Raw genomic sequence first — 9,334 nt, 5'->3', positions numbered from 1 at the left:
TGCAATACTTCGTTTCGGCTTAAATCCAGACGCAGCCGAACCAACGTGCTGATGAAACCAATCAGACAGAGCCAAAAGCGCACCATAATTCTGTTCGTCAAGTTCCGTAAGTGTCCTAACATCGCTGAACCAATCCCCAACAGAGAAGGCTTCGTGACTTGCGCTTTTCACGCTCCTTGATTGGTCTCATTAGCTCGTAGGGTCGGCGGAGCGTCTGGACTTAAGCTGAAAAGAAGTATAGCGACTATACTAGCCACGCGCGCGACCAAAAGCGTCGTTGTGGTCGAAGCTCGCGATTGGCCGAAGCATAGCTTCCTGCGTACTGATAATGCCGGCGAGGCAGCAGGCGAATCCTGCCGATCAGTGCGAGACAAATCCTGATCGTGACGTGACGAACGGAAACCATCGGAAATTACCACCAAAACATCTCGACGCTAAAAGGCAGCGCAAGTGCGTCATGTTAATGCACCCTTAGTCTTGTATGCATATATCTGCGCGACAGCTTTTCTTTAGCCACCAAATATTAAAACTGATCATTCCCACAAACAAAACTGCGCCTGCTGTGGTGTTTTACTTGAAATGTATAAATAACTTGCCGGTATATTAGCCTTACCGCTGGCACGCACTGGGCAGACAAATATTAAAACGAATTTAGTTATAGTAACGTGTCTCCCGTCGGATCCGAAATGCTTAAATCTTTATTCAGTCTACAAAATTGCGAGCGACAAAACACTCTTGCTTTATTTTTTTGTTCTGACGTAAAAGGCATAAAGTCTGAAGCCGCACCGCACTCATTAAAGAACTACATAGGTGGACAACAAGTATACCACCGTCACATGGAATCAAAATTAGGAAACGTAAATCAGGATAATTTCCCCTCTCCCGCTGCCCTACTTTGATTCTCATGTTTTGTATCTCCTAAACGCAGATATAACTCCTTCAGAACAAAACAAATGCATATTTCCAAAAAAACTCTGCGTAGTAGAATGGGTCCTCAAAACTCCCATACACACATGTCAAGCCGAGCGGGTTTCTAGCGAACACAGAAATTCCCAGGAGACATTTTGTAAAACCGAGACTTCATTATTTACATTTGACACGAACCGGGTCAAATCGGTAGAGTAAGGCTACTGCCGGTGCCTGTAATTAGCGTTCATCATGAAAGGCTGCTCCGGAAGGTCAAACACGCCTTGAAGCTCTGTTCACGCACTCTCCTCTAGGGTGTTCGTGCTCGCGTTCGGTACGGCTGGATTAATTCATCGGTAGATTAATCTCGCTCTTGGGGTCAAGGATTGTACTCATTGCTCTCAAGCGGGTACGGACTGCCGTTCGGACATCACGTCTGACAAGCGACCGACCGGTTTCCTTGTGCAGACGGAAACGTTTCCGGGACTGGGGCTTCATTCACACGTACCTGCTTTTGTCCTGTCATGTGCAGGCTCCTTGTTTGGAAGCGTAGCACTCTGGCCGGTATAGTTTGATGTGCAATTATTTCGCGACTGCGTTTGAATCTCGTGCAATATCGAGGCCACGTCACTTAATCGTGTCACTATAACCTGGCGGATACACAACCGCCATACTCTAGCACAGTCACGCATGGCTGCCGGATGCTTGTCAAAGCCATAAAACTGCCACGCTTCTTTTCAAAATGGCCCTTCTTTGTTTGCGGTTTCGTATTTGCGAGTCATGCCTCTCCACAAGAAGGCAAAGCTTGCGTCCCTTATGTGGTATAATTCAAGTCAAGCAGATGCACACCTAGTTATCGCATCACAGTGATCCCTCGCGTGAAGGGGCTTTGGAGATGCAAGCTCTCCATCCGTTCGTGGTACAAAGCAATTAGACAATCGGAATTCAACGAATCCCACCACAGCGGTTTTTTTTTTTTTTAGCAGTCAGGGTTTTTAGGGTATGCGCGTAGTATTTGGATAATTTGCTAATATATGGTCAGCCAGGAAAGAGTAACGTCAGCACCAGGAATCATTCTAAGTTCCGCTGTTTACCACTTCATAAAAAAAATAAAGTGTTTCCCGCTAGGCCCAAAAAAGGGAAAACCTTCCCAAAAAGGGAAGTCTAAGAGTCAACTATGGGCACAACAGTAATCAACCCCACGTTTCTTTGCCAGCTCCAAAATGTGATTGACATCTTTATGCTATTATGAGCTCCTTGCTAGATGAACCGCCTTTATACCACAGTCCTTTCCTGTGGTGTGCCCAAATTCGACAGATCTCGGTACTATACCTGAAAGGGGGCTTGCGAAAAAAAGCAGGTAAATTTTGGAATGCTGGTACCGGCTCAAGAAAAGACACTCCCCATTCGAAGGATCAACATAAAAAAAAAAAAAGTTCTTCACTGACTTCTGCCATTGGTTCTTAGAATGAGGACCAGGTTTAGTATAGTTCTGAGGTCGATAAGGTGTACATACTGGACCCCTCATCGCGAAACATTGTAAATTTATCCTTTGAACATCTGGAAGAAAGAAACGCTTGTATAGACGTTTTCTTTTTCCTGCCTTTCTCTGTCGCGTGGGTTCCGTATCTGGTATGCGGGACGAAAAAATAATAAAACATTTCAACCTGGAATGTGCGAGAAAATATAGATAAGGAAAAGCAAGAATGTGTGGCAACCACGCATTTTTCGTAAATACCTTCCAGTGGTGTGGAGAAATCAAAACGATGTTTTACCGCGCACCAAAAGTGACGACATTCAAGATGGTTGCACCCTTGTGGAAAAGGTGCATACTGGAAAACCCTATTAACCTGTCCTACTTTGTATTCAGTTTTCCTGTCGTAAAACTAATCTCGATAAGAAGCTACATTCTAAGAAATGTTTGTGAGTTCGCTTTCCTGCAAAAAAAACATAAAAAACCGAGACAGCAATACATGCCATGCTCTTCTTAAAATGTTGGTGACTATGGCAAAAACTGATTCAAAGAGGCAGAGTGTGAAAGGTCACCTAAGGTGACCCGCGTCCCTTATACTTGCGTATTTAGGTTTATAAATATTTTCAGTGGCTCCTTTTTTTCAGAACATGTTAAGAAAAACGTACATGTATAGCGGCAGGCTTCTTTTTTCTTAAATACACCATAATAAGTTAATATTTCCAACTCAGAAAGTGCCGCATGTTCTCGTATAGCGTATGTTATACATCGGGTCTCTACGCTAACATTTCTTCTTTCATTTGGTCATGTAATAGGTCGAAGAGTCTCAGAACACACGAGAATAACAGTGACATTCTTTACGAAAGTATTCCACAACCAAGTTTAGTTCAAATGAAGACGAAGCCTCGTGGAGACGATGCTGTACGAAAGTTTCTCTGCTATAATACGCATTTTATCTGTTTCGTGTACTAGGACGCCAAGCCGCGCCTGTTAATAGTCGAACATTCGTGCCGATCAGCACAAGCGAAACATTTCAGGTCGAATCGTGTGTCGGTAAGTTTCGTCGATAACCTGGTTTATGGTTGTAAACGTCGCTGACAACCTTTGAATGACTGCTAATCCCTTATGATGAAATACATATGATACTGATAATGTAACACGTTGTAAGAATGGCTTTGGACAGCTAAAGTTAAAACGCCCTATTGCACGGTTGTTTTACAGGCGACAATATAAGAAAAAGTTTAAACAACGCACTGTTTACATTATTTTTTTGCTAAATTAATTGAAGGGCTTATCTTCAAAGATAACTACAAAAATATTAAGGAGGGCGAGTTGGTTCAACTTAGTGAAATTACAAAGCACAAGGAAGTATAGCGCTGCCATGTCTACTTCATGTCCGTGTCTGTCCCTTGCGCTTTATAAATTCAAAAACAAGGACGGCGCGAAATCTTGTATAGTCGCTCGCAGCCTAAGTTTTGTCTTCGTTTCTTACTCAAAAAAAAAACGTCTCCAGGCGTATATATAACGCACCCTTTTTAGAGGGGGGGGGGGGGGGGGGGGTGACCACGTATTCTATTTTCGAACTCAAAAGGAAACGTTTCGGTAGTTCTTGCCTATTTCAACCGTCAGTGATTATGTAGCACACATTGTGCTCCAAATATCCTCTCAATGTATAATGTAGATACTGTTTTCGTTTGGAAGCTTTATAATAAATTTCTTTGGCACTTATAATCAGGGTCAGGTTGTTTGAAGAAACCTGAAAACTTATTTGATATAGACATTTCGAAGCTATTTTAAAGAGTAACGCCAATTTAAATGTCTGCATATTTTGACATTCCGCATACAAATTTATTAATTCATTTTATTTCGTAGAAATGTTAGCAGCTCAATGCTCTTGACACTTCAAATACAACCTCAAAATGAATTTGCCTGGTAATCCCTTACGATGAAATTAATATATTTTTCTACTGTGACGCTCAAACCACGCCGCGAACGTTGGCAACACATGGCGCGCCTACAAGACCTCTTGGGAACGCATTCGATGGATAGAAAGCCTTCTGAAGTTTCAAAACAAAACTATGTGTGCATGAGTTGGCGACAGATGCGACAAATGGTTTTCTCCTTGCGCATTTCTGCAAATCCGTCACTTTCCATTGTCGAAAGATCTCCAACCATTGAGCCAATAACAGCGACAACAAAACATCATGAAACATCAAAAATAGAAATTCGCAACATAAAACAACACAACATTCCCTTGGGAAATTAACCGTTCATCTGCAGCCTCCAGATTTATTAACAATATGGCGCGAACACTGTCCAGTCTGTAGATCAGCGCCTTATTGCGGCCTAAAACAGCAAATCAAGGATTCTAAGCGTGTGCTTTCTGCCACACGCGCGTAGTCTTGCTGACTTGCTGTTTTACGCCGCGATAAGGCGCTGATCTACACACCGTACGGTGTTCGCGCAATATGTTTTGAAAAAATCTCGAGGCTGTACTCACCATAGTGGATGAAAGGTCGTTTTATTTAAGAAAACAAAACAAAAAATTCATCTTCATTTTTTTTTTTTTTATGTGGCATTGTGGTTATAACAACCCTGAATCTCGAAGTTCGGCTTAAAATGTGTAAACTTTCCTTGGCACAAGGCTAAACCCTCCTTCATGAAACAAAAGTCGATGTTGGTAAAATAAAAAAGCAATTCCGTCGTAGTCCAGACCTTTTGCTCCCACGGCACTGCGAAACGTAAGAGCGAAACAACAGGGAGCGGCCACGCACACGGCCAAGTCTCAATGTCAGCAATTATTCGCTGCAGCGCAAAGTGCTTCTTCGCCCACGGACTGTGCGAATGTAATCCACTTGTCCGTGTCGAGTGGTGTGTCGCGACGATGCGGCAACCACGGCACCGCGCAGTTTCGCCATCTTTGTTTACAGGATGCTCGGGCTGAAGGACGTCCACTCGCCGTAACCCAGAAACCCTTTTCTTATTTCCCGACAAGATTTATTCACTGGCGAGACTCTTGCGTGCACTCCTGGACAGAGGCTAACCTTGAGAATACCGCAGAGTTCAAAAATCGAAAGGCGCAAGCCGGTAAGCTCAGTGTCGGCCAGAACATGAGGTTGCAACGGGGGCCACGTGGTCGGGCAACAAGACCCATTAGGTTACTTTTAAGGCCTCTTTGTTACAAAGTCACAATATCACGGACTCGCCTGAAGAGGCTTTTGTTGGTACTGGGTGTTGAAGACTGGACCTTGCCCTATGTGAGGTAGTCTGGGATGTTTAGGGAAAGGCCAACATTTGTTTGAGCTCTACCTCTCCTAGTGAAACGCTTTTTATATAATTCAAGTTCCAAGACGTAGATCGTGCCTTGTTCGGATAGTTCAGCTTAGGAGGACCTCGAAATGAGAAATTTGCTTTAACTCACCGAAACTAGCTGTTGATGCATAGTGCCGACGCGTTGAAGACTTGTGTTTTCGAAAACTAGGTGAATCTCCCGTGCAAGCAAAACACTCTCGCACTTGATTCTTACACGTGATTCCTACTGTGCGCATTTCTTTTAGATATAATAGATATAAAGGGTATTGGTTTTAAATCAAGTTTTTTCGTTCATAAATAGAGAGTGCAGCTACATGAATACCACCTTCTATGTGTATTTATCTGGTTCAGCGGGCACTACAATGGGGCATAATCGTCACGATCCTACGGGGCATTCCATGTCAAACGTCCAAGAAAGTGATACTGACCATCGCCAATTTTCTAAAAAAAAAAAAAAAAATTGTAGTTGCTTGTTAGGTTTTAAATGGACTTCAACCAAAATATATAAAAAATATTGATCTCGTGAGCACTGTCTGTAATTTCTGAAGTGACGCCGAACTAGGTATAGGTTAAAAATCTTTGAAAACTCCAAGTAATTAATATAGGATAGGTCAAAAATTTTAATATTCTGGTGAGATTGTTCTTCTGTGTGATGCGAAAGTTTATATTATGTGACAAATTTTTTTTTGCCGGCGTAAACCTTTTGTGTGCATACCCTCTTCTCTGTATATTATAACATAGTACGCCATTCCTGCTATGGCTTTCAATGGAGAGCCGCAGCATTCCTAAATACATAAATAAATAAAATGTTGTGCGTTTAAAACAGAAAGCACTTTGACCTTGCACATATTTTAAAAACGTATGTGTGCTTGACTGTTTCTACAGCTTACACTTAACATTATTTGACTACGATAAAGCAAACAGGTTTCCCAAACATATATATATATATATATATATATATATATATATATATATATATATATATATATATATATATATATATATATATCAAAGTCGCCCAAAACTAACTCTTTCTGAAAATTCAGACCAAAATTGAGCATTAAGGCGCCTCGATAAAAATATATTGAATGTCTTATTGGGTACGAAAGCTTCTGATCTTGTAACTAAGCAAATTTTATGACAGTAAACATCTTGATATTGATCCCCGGTGTAATTGGTCTTCGTGGAATTGTACTGTGCCTTCACTGCACAACTCGAACACGCCGCTGGCAGCTCGAGACATGCCACATGCCGAAAGTAATCCCTGGACAAGGGGAACAAGGGGGCAAAGGACAAACACAAATCTCCAAACACAGATGGTGATTGGTGCTCGACCGAAAAAATCCGCCTGGGTTCTGGTATCGAACCATTAATTTCTCCATTTCCAGTGGAGATTTGTGTTTGTTTTTTGTCCCCCTTGTTCTCCTTCTCCGGGGATTATTTTTGTCATTCTTTTCCAGCTCGATTGCACCTCATCATGATCGTCACATGCAAAATGCCTTGTTCTACTACTACTTACTCCACAACAACGCAGTTCAAGGTAAATGTGGCACATGGCTCAAACTCGATGCGCTTGGGGACCGAAGGCATGTGGCGTGCCTTGAATTCCCTGACGTCGCGTGCGTGTTGTGCAGTGAAGGCACAGTACAGCACCTCGAAAACCGAGTACGCTGGTGCTAAAAAAATTAATAAACACGTTTTATTTTTTCGCTTACAGGGTGGTTTCATTTGAAATCGAACACGCTTGTCGGGGTGGGTTATTTGATTTTTATTTTAAAAATTTATGTGATTGCCCGATTTCTGGAAAGAACAAAACCGCTTTTCAGAATTAAAATAACAATATTTCGTTTCACAGAAAAATATTGAGTGGAGCAGGGTGAACATCTGTTATTTACTCCATGATTTTTCTACCCAGTTCTGTACGCTGGTATGAATACGGGAAGCATAAAAAACTCACAGTAATTTTTGTGGTCTTGTATGTTATTTCGACTATTTTTTCGCTTAAAGAAAAGTACTTTTTATTTATTTGTTTATTGAGATAAAAAATGCCAAACATCGTCTCTTCGACAATCCGGTGACATCTTCGGAGCCTTGTAAGTCATGAGCACTTATATTTGTCGAATACAAAATACTATGCGATTGTAGTCCTATACGGGCTATCGACGGGCATAAGTTTAGTTTATTTTATTTTCACAGAATTTTTTATATAAAATTTGAAATATCGTCGAAAATGAAATTAACCAATATTTTAAACACACTTCATCGAAAAAGGACATTTTTTTATTTAGTTCAATTTTTTTTATTATTGCTGCCGATCATATGAACTTCCAATTGGCTTGATGTGATTTCCCCCTTTTTTGTTGTATCCTCTCTAGAAGTGATCGAAATCGCTACCAATTTCTCGGAACGGCCAAACGCCGTTTCCGCAGGTCGGCTTCACTGCAAAGACTATACTGCTTATTTTTGTGTTCAGATGCAGCGGGTAAATTAATTTTGATTGAGAACACTCGTGCTTGGCTACATATTGTATTTGCTTAATTTTGTACTGATGGCAACTGGCATTCCTTAGTCCGATCGTTAGCGGTGCAGCGTATGTTCCATTCTCCAATGTTTAATGCCTGGGCACAAAGGGCTGAGAAAAGGAAACGAGCTCTTCATGTAGCCAGACCGGGGTTATATATCTGTTTGTGTTATACACAGCTTGTAAGGCTTGAAGCACGTCACCGCAGTACACGATTTTGGTTCGGAGGACGGCTCCTCGAAACAAACGTCAAAGGACTTCGTTGAAAAAAAAAATTAAAACAATGACAAGAAGCGTTGTGCTTTTCGACTTACCCGAGAAGAAATCGATATATTTACGAAGCACAAAAAATAAGAATGGACCTCAGTAGGTGCTCGCACAGGATTACGCTCCTTACGTGTGTGGTGCAAAGTTTGCGAGCCAGGCCAGGAACCTAAGGTGACATCAGCCCGAGATGTACAGTCTCCGGCATTATGAAAGACACATTCGCCGATGCTGTTTATGCAGCGGTGCCACACTCTTAGAAAAAAGGGTCAGTATAGTCCTCCCTAAAGGGAGGAACGCTCTTGACACATATGTTCCTTCAGAAAGGGAGAAACTTTCGTCCCTTAAGCAGGGGAGGAAAAGTTCCTCCGTCGACTGCATCTCATTATGGCGGCCACGAATCGAGCAAATCGAGCTCGGTAAGGCTTAACGAGAACACTAAGTCTATTGCACGAAGCGAGACAAGCAGGAAATAAAAACGTAACACGAGCTTTCCACGAACTGTATTTATTTCCGAAGTTTCTTTACCCCTGCAGGTAAAGAAACTTACGTTTCGAAAGCATGCAGTCACTCAGTCTTCTCATCGTCAGCACTGCGATGTTCAACGGAGACAACCGGCACTCAGTTCGCGCACTTTATGTCCTACCTTTGCTATTCCTCGAGCCACAATTCCTTCGTCAACCGTTGCGTCAACCGCACATCACGGAGGAGTGAAAACAGTGAAAACCATTCGCCCGCAAAACCAAAAGCCGCTCTCAAAAAAAAAAAGCAAATCCGAAGCAACCTCTTGGCTTATCTCAGCACGGTAACACGAAATTATGGCGTAGCCGCGTAGCGTAAAAGGATGTTAAATCGCTTGC

The sequence above is a fragment of the Ixodes scapularis genome, unplaced genomic scaffold (assembly GCF_016920785.2).
Source record: "Ixodes scapularis isolate PalLabHiFi unplaced genomic scaffold, ASM1692078v2 PGA_scaffold9__187_contigs__length_104089568, whole genome shotgun sequence".
Lineage (NCBI taxonomy): Eukaryota > Metazoa > Arthropoda > Arachnida > Ixodida > Ixodidae > Ixodes > Ixodes scapularis.
Note: the sequence above shows the minus strand (reverse complement) of the source record.